This window comes from Odocoileus virginianus, chromosome 1 (genome assembly GCF_023699985.2).
Source record: "Odocoileus virginianus isolate 20LAN1187 ecotype Illinois chromosome 1, Ovbor_1.2, whole genome shotgun sequence".
NCBI lineage: Eukaryota > Metazoa > Chordata > Mammalia > Artiodactyla > Cervidae > Odocoileus > Odocoileus virginianus.
The window spans coordinates 19,048,972-19,068,802 of record NC_069674.1 but is presented as its reverse complement, the minus strand read 5'-3'; the positions used below and the strand labels follow the sequence as shown (position 1 = coordinate 19,068,802).

At 39.1% G+C, this 19,831-nt stretch overlaps 1 protein-coding gene across 7 annotated transcripts in view; it reads right to left on the bottom strand.

The window, feature by feature from the left end:
• CNOT4 (CCR4-NOT transcription complex subunit 4) overlaps positions 1–19,831 on the bottom strand; it is a 148,912-nt gene that overhangs the window by 80,238 nt on the left and 48,843 nt on the right. The window lies entirely within an intron of this gene.

The following is a 19,831-nucleotide window of genomic DNA, read 5'->3' as shown; positions in this document are numbered from 1 at the left end:
TTTGACAAGTTAATTCTAAAGTTTACATGAAAGAGTAAATGCATGAGAAATGCTTTGAAATTCTTCAAGGGGCAACTTGGGAATTTGTGCTATTGGATATTGAACTGTATCACAAAGCTATAGTAACAAATAATTTAATACTGATACAAAAACAGACAATAGATCAAAAAAACTAAATAAGGAATTTAGAAACAGACCATGAATAAGATTTCAATATTTGATAAAAGAGACATAACATCAGTATGTCAAGGATGGACCCAATTTATAAAGAGTAACAGGATCCTGTTCTATCTATTTTGAGAAAGAAACAGTATATAGCCATCTCACACTGCAATCAAAATAAATTCTAGATGATCTGTCTAAAGAGTTATACAGTGAAATAAACTATTAAAGTGTTAGAAGAAAATAGAATTTTTTAAAAACTTGGGATACAGAAAGTCTTCCTAAGAAAAAAACATAAATTCATAAAAGATAAATATGATTAACTTAGCAAAGTAAAAAGAGAAAGACAAAATTAAAGGCAAGCAACAGAGTAAAGGATACATCCACTATATGTAAGAGTTACTGTCCCGAATATACAAAGAAATCTTACAAGCAATGTTTAAAAGGCAAATAAGTCAGAAGAAAAGATGATAACAGAATATGATTAGTAGTTCACAAAAGAAGTACAAATGATTACAACATACAAAAAGATGATCAACCTCTTTAGTTTTAAACAGTGAGATAGCATTTTCCCTGCACCAGCATGTCAAAGTTAGCCTCCCCACAAAGCAGAGATCATCACTGAGGTAAGTTCCTCTTCACAAAGAGTAAATGCGGGCACAAAGAGTACCTTGCCTTAAGTGTTAGTCGCTCAGTTGTGTCCGACTCTTTGCCACCTCATAGACTGTAGCCTGTCACGCTCCTCTGTCTATGGGATTCTCCAAGCAAGAATACTGGAGTGGGCTGCCATTCAGGATATGCCATTCAGGGAATTCTTACCTGGAGAATCCCATGGACAAAGGAGCCTGACGGGCTACAGTCCATGAGGTGGCAAAGATTCGGATACAACTGAGACAAAGTCAAAGAAGAACAAAAGAGCCTCTTGATGAAAATGAAAGACGAGAGTGAAAAAGTTGGCTTGAAACTCAACATTCAGAAAACTAAGATCATAGCATCTGGTCCCATCACTTAATGGCAAATAGATGGGGAAACAGCGGAAACAGTGTCAGACTTTATTTTTGGGGGCTCCAAAATCACTGCAGATGGTGACTGCAGTCATGAAATTAAATGACGCTTACTCCTTGGAAAAAAATTTATGACCAAACTAGATAGCATATTAAAAAGTAGAGACATTACTCTGCCAACAAAGGTCCATCTAGTCAAGACTATGGTTTTTCCAGTAGTCATCTATGGATGTGAGAGCTGGACTATAAAGAATGCTGAACATCGAAAAATTGATGCGTTTGAACTGTGGTGTTGGGGAAGACTCCTGAGAGTCTCTTGGACTGAAAGGAGATCCAACCAGTCCATCTTAAAGGAAATCAGTCCTGAATATTCACTGGAATGACTGATGCTGAACCTGAAACTCCAAAACTTTGGCCACCTGATGTGAAGAACTGACTCACTGGAAAAGACCCTGATGCTGGGGAAGGCTGAAGGCAGGAGAAGGAGATGACAGAGGATGAGATGGTTAGATGATCACCAACTTGACGGACATGAGTTTGAATAAACTCCGGGAGTTGGTGATGGACAGGGAGGCCTGGCATGCTGCAGTCCGCTGGATTGCCAAGAGTCAGACACGACTGAGCGACTGGACTGAACTGAACTCTCCAGAGGATCTTCCTGAACCAGGGATAGAACCCAGGTCTCCTGCATTGCAGGCAGATTTTTTACCATCTGAGCCCCCAGAGAAGCCCCACCCTACCTTAAACTGCACAGCTATTGAGTGGTGGTTCCTGAATTCATTCCAGGAAGTCTTAGCCCCAGAATCTGTGCATTTAACCCTTCCTTTAAACCACCTACGAATTTATTCTACATAAATACTCAAATATGCCGCAAGTACTTTGTTGTAGGTTTTGCAGCACTGCCCGTAAGAGTAGAACTATAAACAATGTTAACTGTCCATCAGTTGGCAAATCATTATGCAAATAATGATACAGCCATTAAGTTGATGTGTGTTGAATCAAAAAGATGTTTATTATACAGATTTTTAAAAATTTGTAAAAGTAACTAACATAAATATAAATAAATATATTTATTTATATAAATATAAATAACTAACATAAATATAAATAACTTCAATATAAATATATAAAAATCTGTATGTGTATATTTTGTTTCTCAAAGAAAATAAAGCATATTAAAGGTTTTCCACCAAAACGTTAACCCATATCGTACCTCCAAAATGGAGGTACTAATTTCATTTTGAAAATCTGTATTATCTGTATTGCTATGACAAACCTTTCTGCAATTTAAATAGCAAAAAAATTAAATTAAAAATTATTTTTATCTCCTTTAGGAAAACTAAATTTGACTTGTGCTAATAATTAGGAAAATGAAATATCTTATGAATCTATAATTATTTCAAAATATAAGTTTTTTAACGGCATATAAACAATTCAGGAATCCCGGTTTACAGACCCAGTTTTGTCACTATCAGTTTTCTTATATATAAAATTAGGGGTTTAATCTTATGGTTACCAGGGGGATAAGAGGGGAGGGATAAATTGGGAGACTGGGACTGACATACACACTACTATATATAAAATAAATAATAATGACCTACTGTATAGCACAGGCTTCCCAGATGCTGCTACTGGTAAAGAACCCACCTGCCAACACAGGAGACATAAGGGATGTGGGTTCGACCCCTGGGTCGGGAAGATCCCCTGGAGGGTAGGGCAACCTACTTCAATATTCTTGCCTGAAGAATCCCATGGACAGAGGAGCCTGGCAGGCTACAATCCACAGGGTCGCAAAGAATCATATACAACTGAAGTGACTCAGCACACACATGCACTGCATAGCACAGGGAAATCTACTCAATACTCTATAGTGACCTATATGGAAAAAGAAGCTATAAAAGGGTAAATACATGTGTATGAATAACTGAATAACTGATTAACTTCACAGCAGAAAGTAACACAACACTGTAAATCAACTATACTCAAATAAAAAAATTTAAATAAATAAAATGAGGAGTGTTAAAGACAATGCAAAAGTAAGACTGTAAGCTTCAAAGTCCATGTCCTTTCCAAAATGGTAAGGATTACCAAAGCTATGATTAACTGAAGGCGCAGCGACATTCTCTTCAATATATAGTGTAAATGTCCTGAAAGTAAAAATGACATTACTGTTTCAAAAAGTTAAGTTATACAGGAAATCTCTACTTTATTATCTCAGTTCTTGTCCCCTATATTACCTGCAACTGCTATCACAACACAGTATATATTTAACATACATAAAAATGCTCCTGTATCACCAAAGACTCCCATGTAGTAAGTGTACAAAATATTTATTTTGTACAATATACCCAAAATCATGCTCAAAAGTTCCTTATCACTCATAAGATGCCACATACATGGTTTTATACTTAAGACCATTTTCAAAAGATCTATGTAAAACACACTACAAAATGTCAAGAACTGAAGCCACTATGGAGAATAGTTTAGTGGTTCCTCAAAAAGTAAAACATGGAATTAGCATCTGATCCAGCAATTCTACTTTTGGGCTATACCAAGAGAATTAAAGGAGGGACCTGAACAGATACTTGCACACAAATATTCATAGAAGCATTATTCACAGACAACCCAACTATCCATTAACAGATAAAAGGATAAACAAAATGTAGTCTGTACATACAATATAATGTCATTCAGTCATAAAAGGAGTGAAATTCTGACATGCTACAATGCGGATAGGGCTTCCCAGGTGGCTCAGTAGCTAAAGAATGCTCCTGCAAAGCAGAAGACGTAGGTTCAATTCCTTGACCGGAAGATTCCCTGGAGGAAGGCATGGCAACCCGCTCCAGTAGTCTTGCTTGGAAAATCTCATGGACAGAGGAGCGTGGTGGGCTCTAGTCCATTGACAAGAGTCAGACAGGACTAAAGTGACTGAGCATGCACAATGTGGATGAACTTTAAAAACATTATGCTAAGTAAAATAAGCCAGAAACAAAAACAAAAATAGTTCGATTTCACTGACAGGGGGTATCTAAAATAGGCAATTTATTGACACAGAAAGTAGAACAGAGGCTGGGAGGAGAAGAGAGAATAGGAAGCTTCTGTTTAATAAGTACAGAGTTTTGGTTTGGGAAGACAAAAAAATTTAGAAATAGAAAGTGCTGATGGTAAAATAACATTGTGAATGTACTTAATACCACTGAATTGTATACTCAAAAATACATAAAGTGGCAAGCTTTATGTTCAGTTCAGTTCAGTCGCTCAGTCGTGTCCGACTCTTTGTGACCCCATGAACTGAAGCATGCCAGGCTTCCCTGTTCATCACCAACTCCCGGAGCTTACTCAAACTCACATCCATCTAGTTGGCAATGTCATCCAACTGTCTCATCCTCTGTCATCCCCTTCTCCTCCTGTCTTCCATATTTTCAGGATCTTTCCCAATGACTCAGTTCTTTGCATCAGGTGGCCAAAGTATTGGAGCTTCAAAGTATCATTCCTTCCAATGAATATTCAAGACTGATTTCCTTTAGGATTGACTGGCTGGATCTCCCTGCAATCCAAGGGCCTCTCAAGAGTCTTCTCCAAACCACAGTTCAAAACATCAATTCTCTGGTGCTCAGATTTCTTTATGGTCCAACTCTCACATCCATACATGATTACTAGAAAAACCACAGCTTTGACTACATGGACCTTTGTCGGTAAAGGAATGTCTCTGCTTCTTTAATATGCTGTCTAGGTTGATCATAGCTTTTCTTCCAAGGAGCAAGCGTCTTTTAATTTCATGGCTGCAGTCAACATCTGCAGTGATTTTGGAGCCCAGAAAAATAAAGTCTCTCACTGTTTCCATTGTCTCCCTCATCTATTTGCCATGAACTGATGGGACCACATGCCATGAACTTTGTTGTTTGAATGTTGTTTAAAGCCAGCCTTTTCTCTCTCTTTGACTTTTATCAAGAGACTCTTCAGTTTCTCTTCGCTTTCTGCCATAAGGGTGGTGTCAACTGCGTATCTGAAGTTATTGATTTCTCTCTGCAATCTTGATTCCAGCTTGTGCTTCACCCAGTCTGGCATTTCATATGATGTACTCTGCATACAAGTTAAATAAGCAAGTTAACAATATACAGCCCTGATCTACTCCTTTCCCAATTTGGAGGTAGTCTGTTGTTCCATGTCTGGTTCTTACTGTTGCTTCTTGACCTGCATACAGATTTCTCAGGAGGCAGGTATGGTGGTCTGGTATTTCCATCCAGTTTGTTGTGATCCACACAGTCAAAGGCTTTAGTGTAGTCAATGATGCAGAAGTAGATATTTTTCTGAAATTCTCTTGCTTTTTTTATGATCCAAAGGATGCTAGCAAGTTGATCTCTGGTTCCTCTGCCATTTCCAAATCCAGCTTGAACATCTGGAAGTTCTCAGTTTACGTACTGCTGAAGCCTAGCGTGGAGAATTTTGAGCATTACTTTGCTAGCGTGTGAGATGAGTCCAATTGTGCACTCAAAGAATTTGAACATTCTTTGGCATTGTCTTTCTTTGGGATTGGAATGAAAACTGACCTTTTCCAGTCTGGTGGCCACTGCTGAGTTTTCCAAATTTCTTGGCATGCTGACTGCAGCACTTTCACAGCATCAACTTTTAGGATTTAAAATAGCTCAGCGAGAATTCCATCACCTCCAACAGCTTTGTTCATAATGATGCTTCCTAACACCCACTTGACTTCACACTCCAGGATGTCTGGCTCTAGGTGAGTGATCACAGCATCATGGCTATCTGGATCATTAACCTCTTTTCTGTATAGTTCTTTATGTTACATATATTTTATTAAAAAATTAAAATATACACTATACACACAAATGCAGTATATAATACACAGAACTTTTGAAAGAAGTATTTCATTACTTTATTTAAATTAATTAATGCTCCAGTTTTCTTTCAATCTGGTAATGAATTTGTGGTAAGTTAAATGTGTGTGTAATACAAGTCCACTGAATAGTTACATAGAAATTACATTCCTGAATACATTATACAGGAATGTACATTATAATTACACATAATAGAAAAACTATTTATAGATATGATATATACACACACATTTTGAATGGTAATTAGAACGGCATCTTAACTGAACTTTCAGAAAGAGACTCACAGACTTAAGAGGACAAACCTATGGTTGCCAGTGGGAGGGCTGGAGGGAAGGTACAGTTAGGGAGTTTGGGGTAGTCATGTACACTCTGCTATATTTGAAGTGGACAAACAGTGAGGACCTACTGCACAGGACAAGGCACTCTGCTCAGTGTCATGTGGCAGCTTGGAAGGGAGGGAAGTTTGGGGGAGACTGGATACATGCATATGTATGGTTGAGTCCCTTCACTGTTCACCTGAAGGTATCATAACACTGTTTGTTAACTGGCTATACCCCAATACAAAAGAAAAGAAAAAAAAACAAGAACAGCACCTTAAGCTTCCATTAAAACCTTACATTCAATATATACACAGAATTATAAACTAATATTCTTCAAAAACCTATTTAAGTACAATACCACACATCTTACATTTTACTTAGTCAATGTTTCGTAACTATAAATTCTTGTTTCTTTAACAATCAGTCTATTCTCAATAGAACGGAAGCTTCAGGAGAGAAGTTAACTGGTGTGTCACACGTACCAAGCAGCTACACATGGCCTCGGATAAACAGCACTCAAGTATTTGATGAATGAATATGAATAAAAGAAGGAATGACTTGTTCGTTATACATCAGTCTTGACTGACAATCCTCTTCAAAAATAGGAAACAACATTCTAATTTGGTCATTGTTTCTGTATTAGGCATATACTTCATAAAGCATATATAAACTACACAAAGGCAAAAGCAGATTGAATGGTAGCTATGAACAGTTTGCTAAGTGAAACAGCAAGGTAAGTCAACTGAGTTTCAGTGGCAGTACTTCTTCCCCTTTTCAGATTAAATACCAAAGTATCAATAACATATACCATGAATGTACATTTACAATAGAACTCAAGATTGCCTCCACCAAAGTCAGGAAAGCTTACTTATTTTCTCATAGAAATAAACATCATGTTTAGACATTTTCTTACAGAAAAATATCTACCTACGAATTTAAAGTCTCTTTCATAAAAGGTTAAGCTGCAGTTATACAAAAAAAAAATCAATTATGTGGAATTGCTCTCTACTTCCACACCAATTTGTTCTTTATTCAGCAACTTATTTGTACTTCATATCTTCTTCTTTTTGGCAGTACTGTGAAGCTTGTGGGATCTTAGTTCCCCAGCCAGGGACTGAACCTGGGTAACGGCAGCGAAAGCAGTGAGTGCTAACCACTGGACTGTGAGGGAATTCCCTGCACTCATCAGCATACAAGTCATTTCACGTAATATATGACGTCCCCTAAGCAGTTTCTACAGAAGGGACAGATAAGGCTGGAAGGAGACAAACAATGTTTATCCAACAGAAAGCAAACTCCATGAGGACAGAGACTGTTTTGCTTGCTAGCGTATCCAAAAATCCTAGAAGAATTCTTGGCAGAGAGCAAACACTTAAGAAATATGTGTCAAATAGAAGGAAAACAAGAAAGGATGGAGGAAGGAAGGGAGCTGAAGGAAAGTACCTCTTCATTCATCCATAAATGTGTAAGCACATATTTGAAGAGTCACTGAACAAAACTGAGCCAATCTCTGTAAGTCTTCATGCAGCAAATACACAGCATAGTAACACACTTCTCTGAATGTATCACTGAAAAAGGCAAAGGTTTTTCTATTTTCTTATTATGTAACACTACTAAAAAATAATTTCTAACTTGCATGTAGTATTCATTTGCATAGTTAGAGCAATGTGATTGTTAATTTGGGGAAGTTCTTCAATAAAATCTACCAATTTATCAGCTATATAAAGACAATAAAGATGACAAACCATCGAAAACAAAGCCATAAAGAAATGTGACCTTTGCAAACAAGTATGTTTTCAAAAACCTAACACTATGAAAACTTACATGTATAAAAAATTTGAAGATGATCACTTTATGAAAAGTCAGTTTTAAAGAAAAAAAGTTTGCTACAACTTTCCTTTAAATAAAAGTTTTCAAACATATTTAAAATAGTTCAAGCAAAAGTATCTAATTCAAGCCAATCTGGTAAAGAGTTCTACTATGGAAAGTATAGTAGGCAGAACTTAATGATGATTAGTCTATTTGAGGGGGTGAGAGCTTATCTTTTTTTTAAGGCATATTTAAGCTTTCTTACAAGAAAACTAACTGGTTGTTCTAACTGTATCCAGTATATCAATAACATTACCTATGATTCTCTCTAGGTAAAAAGATCTTCACTTTATTAAGAAAGTCAGATGGTTGACCAGTGAAGGTTTTTGCTACCTAAAAGTTCATTGTATCCTTCACTCACTTAGTGGTTCAATAAACAGTTATTAAGCTCTTGTTTCAAATTCTAGTCTAAGTCCTTGAGATACTTTAGTGACCCTAAAGGGCAAATATTTCCATCTTGGTTTCCCGGCCCAATTCAAACCCAAAACAAAAGTCATAATAAGTCAGTATATTAAGTATGATAACAGGTGATAACGCTGTGTGTGTGTGTGTGTGTGTGTGTGTGTGTGTTCAATCGCTAAGCTGTATCTGACTCTTTGCGACCCCATGGACTGCAGCACACCAGGCTTCCCTGTCCTTCTCTATCTCCCAGTTTGCTCAAATTAATAGAAGGTACCAAAGTCAGGATGCAATGGAAATGAGCCAATTGAACTAGATTTCATTAAGAAGGTAATATTTAATGGAGGAACCTGAATAAGCCATGCATATGAAAAAGCTGGCTTGAAACTCAACATTCAAAAAATTAAGATCATGGCATCAGGTGCCATCACTCCATGGCAAATAGATGGAGAAACAGTGACAGACTTTACTTTCTTGAGCTCCAAAAATCACTGCAGATGGTGACTGCAGCCATGAAATTAAAAGACACTTGCTCCTTGGAAGAAAAGCTATGACCAACCTAGACAGGATATTAAAAAGCCGAGACATAAGCAGAGACATTACTTTGCCAACAAAGGTCTGTGTAGTCAAAGCTATGGTTTTTCCAGTGATCATGTATGGATGTGAGAGCTCGACCATGAAGAAAGCTGAGTGCTGAAGAACTGTGATGCTTTTGAACTGTGGAGTTGGAGAAGACTCTTGACAGTCCCTTGGACTGCAAGGAGATCCAACCAGTCAATCCTAAAGGAAATCAACCCTGAATATTCATTGGAAAAGACCCTGATGCTGGAAAAGATTGAGGGCAGGAGGAGAAGGGGATGACAGAGGATGAGATGGTTTGATGGCATCACAGACTCAATGGACATGGGTTTGAGCAAGCTCCGGGAGCTGGTGACGGACAGGGAAGCCTGGTGTGCTACAGTCCATGGGGTCGCAAAGAGTCTGACATGACTGAGCAACTGAACTGAACTGAACTGAAATCTGAGAAAAGAACAGAAAAGGCAAGAAAAAAATCAGTAGAGAAACCCCAAAAAGGAAAACTGCCTAAAATGGTTGAAGAACAGCAAATTCAGAGTGGCTGGAACAGAATAAGCAAGGAGAAGAACAATTTCAGATAAGGTCAGAGTGGGGGTTCAGGATCTTGGAAGGATTCATCACAGGCCACTAGAACAGTTTTGGCGTTTTTTTCTTTAAGTTATTTATTTTTTAATTGAAGGATAATTGCTTTACAGAATTGTGCTGGTTTCTGCCAAACATCAACATGAATCAGTCATAGGTATACATATGTCCCTCACTGTTGAACCTCTCTAGTTTTGGCTTTCTTTGTAAAATAAATGAAGAGAACCAGAGTTTTAGAGACAGGAAAGGCTGTGGATTTGACTTATATTTTCAAAAGTTTTCTCCGTGTTCTACTTCCAGACTGACAGTGTAAGGAGCTCTATGACCTGAATCCCCAGCAAAACTGCTGAAAATTATTTAAAATGAACCATTTGAAGTATCTGGAAATGATACTAAGAGCACAAGAGAAATGAAGAAACACTCACTCAAGAAAATCTACTAAAGCTCAAGAAGAAAAACAATACTATGTGGTATTGGAACCAAAATCTGCCCCATCTCTTCTTCCCTTCTCAGCTCAGTGAGACTGGAACTCTACTCCAGGCTGGCACTGCCAAGAACAACAGGGTGACCTAAACACAGTTACCATTCAGAGAGCATCTGCCTAGGAGGGACAGGACATTAGCACTTCTTATCCTCCCAAAGCTACCTGATGCTATAGCTAAGTTCCAGGTAAGTGCAGCCAATACGTGCAGCCCTCCTCCACCCAACTGCCATTCACAGTAAAGAGCACCTTTGCTGCTGCCGCGTGTTGAAAACACTAGGACCCAGACTGCCCTGCAACCAGCCACTTTATAAAGCTGGGATCCTGCAACAGGAAAGGTAAGACAAGACTTGAGGCTACCGTACACTCTTCCAATGAGGGCTCAGTCACTAAACTGGGAGTGTCACACAGAAGAAAAGCACACCGCTGCCATTCCTTCTCAGTGTCAGAGCTCAGCAAGAGATCTGACAGGGAGGTAGAGCAGGTCTTAAGGATCTCTTCCCCCCAAACCAACTTCGTCTGTAACGGTGTCTTAAATCCAAACCTAAGCACAGTCTCAAAACCAGGGAGCCTGTGGTGAAAGACCAATGAGAGGAGTCACACAGGCTGAAGTGGAAACCAGCTAGCTTGGTGCACTGGGAAGACCCAGAGGGATCGGGTGGAGAGGGAGGTGGGAGGGGGGACCGGGATGGGGAATACATGTAAATCCGTGGCTAATTCATTTCAATGTATGACAAAAACCACTGCAATGATGTAAAGTAATTAGCCTCCAACTAATAAAAATAAATGGAAAAAAAAAAATGAATAAGGAGAATCAGGTTCTTCCTAACAGCTGGGATGATCCCTCCTGTGGTCACAAAACAAACTTCAAGCTGTGACCTAAAAATCTATGCCTTCAAGTGAGCTCATGAAAAAAAAAAAATCAGGCTGAGAAGCAATTCATATCCTAGGGCATTGTTGAAATCAACCGAGCAGTCAGCTGGAAAGTTGTAGAGTTTAACATCTGGATGTGGTCAAGGCAAGAGGGGAAGAGGGCCCTGTCGAAAACACAGTCATCCCAGGGTACATGTGGACATATCCAAGTCTGCACCCCCCAGGAACACAAACAGATGTTTAACACAGTCAGAGCAAAACAGTTCACTAAATTAATTCACCCAGTCATTAAACAAATAAGCAAATAATAATAACAAACCCTGGGAAAAGGAGGACACTAGTACCCAGAGTCACTACAATACTATATAAAATGTCCAACCAGAAACTACAACTGTGCAAAGAAACAGGAAAGTATAACCCATACACCAGGGGTGGAAAAAAAGCAGACAACTTCCTGTGAGAGCCACAAGACATTGGATTTAACAGCCAAAAACTTCAAAGGAGCCATTTCTAATATGTTCAAAAAACTAAAGGATATCATAATTAAAGAAGTAAAGGAATGGATGTGGTCCACTGGAGAAGGGAATGGCAAACTACTCCTGTATTCCTGCCTCGAGAACTCCACGGACAGTATGAAAAGGCAAAAAGTATGACACCAGAAGATGAGGCCCCGTGATCAGAAGGTGTCTGATGTGATACTGGGGAAGAAGGGATAAACACCCCCAGAAAGAAGGAAGAGGCTGGGTCAAAGCAGAAATGACACTCAGTTGTGGGTGCATCTGGTGGTGAAAGCAAAGTCCAATGTTATAAAGAAGAATACTGCATGGGAATCCGAAATGTTAGGTCAAGGTAAAGTGGATACAATTAAGTAGGAGATGGTAACAGTGAACATCGACATTTTAGGAATCAATGAACTAAAATGGACGGGAATGGGCGAATTTAATTCAGATGACCATTATATCTATGACTGTGGGCAAGAATTCCTTACAAGAAATGGAGTAGCCCTCATAGTCAACAAGAGAGTCTGAAATGTAGTACTTGGGTGCAATCTCAGAAACAACAGAATGGACTCGGTTCATTTTCAAGGCAAAGCATTTAATATCACAATAATCCAAGTCTAAGCCTCAGCCACTAATGTCACAGAAGCTAAAGTTGAGTGGTTCTATGAAAACCTACAAGACCTTCTAAAACAAATACCAAAAAAAGATGTCCTTTTCATCATAGGGGATTGAAATGCAAAAGCAGGAAGAGATACCACGTTTGGCCCTGAAGTACAAAATGAAGCAGGACAAAGGCTAGGGAATTTTGTCAAGAGAATGCACTGGTCACAGCAAACACCCTCTTTCAATAACGTAACAGACTACTCTACACATGGACATCACCAGATGGTCAATACCAAAATCAGATTGATTACATTCTTTCCAGTCAAAGACAGACAAGTTCCATACAATCAGCAAAAACAAGACCTGGAGCTGACTGTGGCTCAGATCATGAGCTCCTTATTGCCAAATTCAGACTTAAATTGAAGAAAGTAGGGAAAACCACTAGACCATTCAGGTATGACCTAAATCAAACCCCTTATGATTATACAGTGGAAGTGACAAACAGATCCAAGAGATAAGATCTGGCAGACAGAGTGACTGAAGAACTATGGATGGAGGTTCATCACACTGTACAGGAGGCTGTGATCAAAACCATCCCCAAGAAAAATGCAAAAAGGAAAAGTGGTTGTCTGTGGAAGCCGTACAAATAGCTAAGGAAAGAAGAGAAGCAAAAAGTAAGGGAGAAAGGTGGAGATATACCCAACTGAATGCAGAATTCCAGAGAATAGCAAGGAGAGAAAAGAAAGCCTTCTTAAGTGAACAGTACAAGGAAATAAGAGGAAAACAATATGGAAAAGACTATAGAGATCCCTTCAAGAAAACCGGAGATACCAAGCAAACATTTCATGCAATAAAGGACAGAAACAGCAAGGACCTAAAAGAAGCAGAAAAGAAGAGGTGGCAAGAATACACAGAAGAACTATATAAAAGAAGGTCCTAATGACCTGGATAAACACAAGAGTGAGGTCACTCACCTAGAGCCAGACATCCTGGAGTGTGAATGATTCCTGGAGTGGGCTTTAGGAATCATTACCATGAACAAAGAGCAGAAGGGATGGAATTCCAGCCAAACCATTTCAAATCCTAAAAGATGATGCTTTTAAAGTGCTGCACTCAGTATGTCAGCAAATTTGGAAAACTCAGCAGTGGCCACGGGACTGGAAAATGTCAGTTTTCATTCCAATCCCAAAGAAGGGCAATGCCAAACACTGTTCACATTACCAAACAATTGTGCTCATTTCACATGCTAGCAAGGTTAATGCTCAAAATCCTTCAAGCTAGGCTTCGACAGTATGTGAATCAAGAACGTCTAGACATACAAGCTAGATTTAGAAAAGGCAAAGGAACGAGAGATCAGATTGCCAACATTCACTGGATGTGAGGAAATTAAAAAAAAAAAATCTACTTCTGCTTCACTGACTACACTAAAGCCTTTAACTGTATGGATCACAACAAACTGGAAAATTCTTAAAGAGATGGGAATATCAGACCACGTTACCTGTCTCCTGAGAAACCTGTATGCAGGCCAAGAAGCAACAGTTAGAACCTGACATGGAATAATGGACTGGTTCAAAATCAGGAAATGAGTACATCAAGGCTGTACATTGTCACTCTGCTTATTTAACTTAAGATACCCCTGTGGCTCAGTAAAGAATCTGCCTGCGATGCAGGAGACCCGGGTTCAATCCCTGGGTCAGAAAGATCCCCTAGAGAAAGGAATGGCTATCCATTCCAGTATTTTTGCCTGGGAAATCCCATGGACAAAGGAGCCTGGCAGGCTACAGTCCATGGGGTCACAAAGAGTCAGACACAACTTAGCGACTAACACTTTGCTTAACTTATATGCAGAGTACATCATGAGAAATGCCGGGTTAGATGAATCACAAACTGGAATTAAGACTTAATTACTTAATTAACTAATGCCAGGAATTAATGCTGGGAGAAATATCAATAACCTCAGATATGCACATGATACTAGTCTAATGGCAGAGTGTAAAGAGGAACTAAAGAGCCTCTTGATGAGGGTGAAAGGGGAGAGTGAAAATGTTGGCTTAAAATTAAAAAAACTAAGATCATGGCATCCAGTCCCATCACTTCATGGCAAAAGGATGGGGGGAAAGTGCAAACAGCGACATATTTGATTTTCTTGGGCTCCAAAATCACTGAGGATGGTGACTGCAGTCATGAAACTAAAAGCCACTTGCTCCTTGGAAGGAAAGCTGTGACAAACCTAGACAGCACATTGAAAAGCAGAAACATCACTTTGCCGACAAAGGTCCATCTAGTCAAAGCTATGGTTTTTCCAGTAGTCATGTACAGATATGAAAGTCAGACTATCAAGAAGGCTGAGCGCCAAAGAATTTATGCTCTCAAATTATGGTGCTGGAGAAGACTCTTGAAAGTCCCTTGGACTGCAAGGTGATCAAACTAGTCAGTCCTAAAGGAAATCAACCTTGAGTATTCACTGGAAGGGCTGATGCTGAAGCTGAAGCTCCAATACTTTAGCCACCAGATGGGAAGAGCTGACTCACTGGAAAAGACCCTGATGCTGAGAAAGACTGAGGGCAGGAAGAGAATGGGGTGACAGGAGGAGATGGTTGGATGGTATCACCGACTCAATGAACATAAGCTTGAGTGAACTCCATGAAGGACAGGGAAGCCTGGCGTGCTACAAGTTCACAGGGTCACAGAGAGTCGGACACAAGTTAGTGAATGAATAACAACAAAATGAATGTATGATGACAATGTCACAAATATAGAATTTCAATACAGAGAATGATGCTATTTTTAATAGAAATTCTGGAGTTAGAAGTACAGTGACTGATATGAAGTCACTAGTGGGGCTCAAAGCCTGTACATGTAGACTAGCAGAAGAATGAATTAGTGAAAGAGACGATAGATTAAGAGAGATTATGCAATTTAGAAAACAGAGTGGGAAAAAAACTGAAGAAAATGAACAGAGCTTCAGAGAAATGTAAAACATCATTAAGTACATCAACATACACATCATGGGAATACTAAAGAAAAAGAAAAAAATACTTGAAAAAACAATTGATGGACGAAAAAGAAAAACTACAGCAACACTAAAACAAAGATGAATCCCACAAACACAGTACTGAAAAAGGAAGAAAGAGTAGAATGTAGCTGTGCTCATACAAAGTTGAACAGGTAAAATAAAACTTTAGTTTTTGTCTGCACCAATTACATTCCCACCAACAGAGTAGAAGGATTCACTTTTCTCTAAACTCTCTCCAGCATGTGTTGTTTGTAGACTTTATAATGATGGCTACTCTGACCAGTGTGATGTGGTACCTCAATTAAGAATCTGCCTGCAACATAGGAGACCTGGGTTCAATTCCTGGGTCAGGAAGGTCCCCTGGAGAAGGAAATGGCAACCCACTCCAGGGTTCTTGACTAGAGAATTTCACGGATAGAGGAGATGGCAAGGTACAGTCCATGGAGTCATAAAGAGTCGGATACAACTGAGTGACTAACACTTTCACTTTTCTCTAATAACTGTGGGTGTTAAGCATCTTTTCATGGGAAAGTGCATCATGAGAAATGCTGGGCTGGAAGAAGCACAAGCTGGAATCAAGATTGCTGGGAGAAATGTCAATAAATATGCAGATGACACCACCCTTATGGCAGAAAGTGAAGAGGAACTAAAAAGCCTCTTGATGAAAGTGAAAGAGGAAAGTGAAAAAGTTGGCTTGAAACTCAACATTCAGAAAACTAAGATCATGGCATCTGGTCCCATCACTTCATGGGAAATAGATGGGGAAACAGTGGAAAACATGTCAGACTTTATCTTTGGGGGCTCCAAATCACTGCAGATGGTGATTGCAGCCATGAAATTAAAAGACGCTTGCTCCTTGGAAGGAAAGTTATGACCAACCTAGATAGCATATTAAAAAGCAGAGACATTACTTTGCCAGCAAAGGTCCGTCTAGTCAAGGCTATGGGTTTTCCAGTGGTCATGTATGGATGTGAGAGCTGGACTGTGAAGAAAGCTGAGCGCCGACGAATTGATGCTTTTGAACTGTGGTGTTGGAGCAGACTCTTGGGAGTCCCTTGGACTGCAAGGAGATCCAACCAGTCCATTTTAAAGGAGATCAGTCCTGAGTGTTCATTGGAAGGACTGATGTTGAAGCTGAAACTCCAATACTTGGGCCACCTCATGCGAAGAGTTGACTCATTGGAAAAGAACATGATGCTGGGAAGGATTGGGGGCAGGAGGAGAAGGGGACAACAGAGGATGAGAAGACTGGATGGCATCACTGACTCAATGGACATGAGTTTGGGTAAACTTCGGGAGTTGGTGATGGACAGGGAGGCCTGGCGTGCAGGAATTCATGGGGTTGCAAAGAGTCTGACATGACTGAGTGACTGAACTGATTGGCCATTATGTCTTCTTTGGAGAAATATGTATTTAGGTCTTCTGCCCATTTTCTGACTGGTTTGCTTGGAGGTTTTTTACTGTTGTTATTTTTTTCTTATTGTTATTGAAATGGGTGAGCTGTTTTTATATTTTGGAAATTAAGCCCTCGTCAGTTGCATCATCTGCAAATATCTTCTTCCAGTCTGTAGGCTGTCTTCTCATTTTATGTTTAATTTTGCTGTATAGAAGCTTCCAAGTTTGATTAGATCCCATTTGTTTATTTTTGCTTTGGTTTCTATTGCCTGGGGAGACCAACCTAAGAAAACACTGGTACGATTTAGGTCAGAAAATGTTTTGCCTGTGTCTTCTTCTAGGAGTTTTATGGTGTCAGGCCTTTTATTTAAGTTTTCAGGCCATTGTGAGTTTATTTTTGTGTACAGTGTGAGGGTGTGCTCTAACTTCACTGATTTACCTATGGCTGTCCAACTTTTCCAACACAACTTGTTGAAGAAAGTGTCTTTTTCCATTTGAAGTCTTGCCTCCTCTATCAAACACTGACTTCAGTGTGATCACTACTGAAATAGGTGTGTGGATTTATTTCTGGGCTCTCTATTCTGTTCCATTGATTCATATGTCTGTTTTTGTACCAATAAAACTATGCTGTTTTTGATAACTGTAGCTTTGTAGTATTGTTTGAAGTCTGGGAGGGTATGCCTCCTGCTTTGGGATTCTGGGTCTTTTATAGTTCCATATAAACTTTAGGATTATTGTTCCAGTTCTGTGGAAAACATCATGGGTATTTTGTAGGGATCACTTAAACCTGTAGATTGCTTTGGGTAGTATTGCCATTTTAACAATATTAATTCTTTCAATCCAAGAACATGGGATATCTTTCCACTTCTTTGACTCCTCTTCAATGAAATATTCTATTTTTGATGTGGGAAATGGTTACAAAGACGTTTGCTATACACTTAAACTGTACATGTTCTACATGTACACATTTTATGTTTCTGAATATGCAGTTCTTACATTCTTCAAAGTCTTAAAAGAAAAAGATAATAGTTGCAATTTTCCTAGAATGGTTAAAAATAACCCCTTGTCCCACAAAGCACAAAATACCCAAGTGAGATCAACAAATCCACACCCAGACACAAGACAGTAAAACTGCAGAACACTAAAGGCAACAAGAGTCTCAAAAGCAAACACTGAAAAAGAACCCTTCACCCAGTAAAATAATCAGACTTTACAACAGATTTCTCAGTAACAGAAAATTACTGTCAACCTACAATTGTGCTACTTGAAAACAATAACCCTTAAGAATGAAAGTAAATGATAAAACAACATTTGAGATAATGAAGCTTTTCACATGGACTGGTTATTACAAGACATTAGTTAAATATCATACTAGTATTGAGTTTATTTTGTTAAAAAGCTCTTCTACAGGAAATACATTCTAAAGTATTTACAGATCTCATGATGAGATATGCTAGCAGGAAAGGAGACACAAAACAAGGAAGAGATGAATAGCAAAAGTCCATAACTATGGAAGCTGAGGGGTAGTAATAACTGGGTTTCATTACACTGTTTGGTCTACTTTCAGCTATGCTTAAATTTACCATGATAAAAAACTAAAAATAAGTAATTTAAAAAAAGAAAGTGAGTGGGACTTCCCTGGTGGCCCAGTGGTAAAGAATCCACCATGGAGTGGTCGGGGAACTAAGATCCCACATGCTACAGAGCAACTAAACACACAGGCCACAACTACTGAGCTTGGGAGCTCCAGAGTCCGCTCGCCACACTCCTGAGGCTCATGCTGCAACCAGACAGTCTGTGCGCTGCATCAAAAGATCCTGCATGGCACAACTAACACAGCCAACAACTAATTCAACACAGCCAAACAAATATATAAGTAAATAAAAAATTTTAAAAGTAAGGCTACGCTTCCTGGTAGCGCAGTGGATAAGAATTCACCTGCTAATGCAGGGACATGGGTTCAATCCCTGGTCAAGGAAGATTCCACATGCTGTGGAGCAATGAAGCCCCCTCGGCACAACTACTGAAGTCTGCACCCTTCTAAGACCCATGAGCCACAAGTGATGAGCCCCTGGGCCGCAACTACTGAATCCAGCGTGCCCTGGGGTCAGCAAGTAGCAACTACTGAGCCCATGTGTTGCAACTACTGATGCCCGTGCACCTACAGCCTGTGCTCTAAAACCAGAGCAGCCAACACAACGAGCAGCCTGTGCACTGCCAGTGGCGAGGAGCCCCGGCTCCCCCAACCAGAGAAAGCCCGCACGCAGCAGCAGAGACTCGGTGCTGCCAAAAATAGAGCATGAAGCGGTGTGTATGTGTCAAAAAAATAACAAAAAAAGGCTAAATTAAAACAAGTGAACAAAAATAGGGACAGTTTTATCAGCAAGCCACCTCCATTACAGGCATTTGTGAAGATATTCTTCAGGATAAAGGAAAACAATCTCAGAACAGCCAGAGATTTAAAAAGATGGTGAGGAAAGAATATAGTAAAAATATATGTAAACTGAATCATATTTCTATAGAATATTCTACTTCTCCATAAAGTAATATAACTTTTTGGATTTGACAAGTATAAAATAAAACATTAAATAATAATAACATGTTGGTTGGGAGAGGATTGATAAAAACTGCTATAAGATCCAACTTTAAGAACAATACAAATAGTAAAATCTCAAAGATAACCACATACGCACTAAGATCCACTAATTCCCTTTCCTGTACCTTTGTTAGAGAAACCACTGCACATTTTAGTAAGGTACCATATGGAAATAGTTCCAGCACTGTTTGTAATAGAGAAAAAAATTGGAAATCTAAACATCCATCAAGGAACTCACTGGTGGTCCAGTGGTTAAGATTCTGCAGTTCCTCTTTAGGGGGTATGGGTTTGATCCCTGGTCAGGGAACTAAAGATCCTCATGCTGCAGCATAGCCAAAAAAAAAAAAAAAAGTCCGTGAATAGGAAATGGCAACATAGCAATAAAATGAAACACTATACAGCAATTTAAAAGACTAAAAGAGATTCCCTACATTACAAACAGATTGAATGAGAAAAGCTAGTTGCAAGTACTATATAACAGTTTTTACATTAAAGAAGAAACCATATGCTTTCTTTATATACAAACATACAGATGGTCTTCAACTTATAATGGTTCAACTTACAACTTTATCATGATGCGAAAGCAAAATGCATTCAAT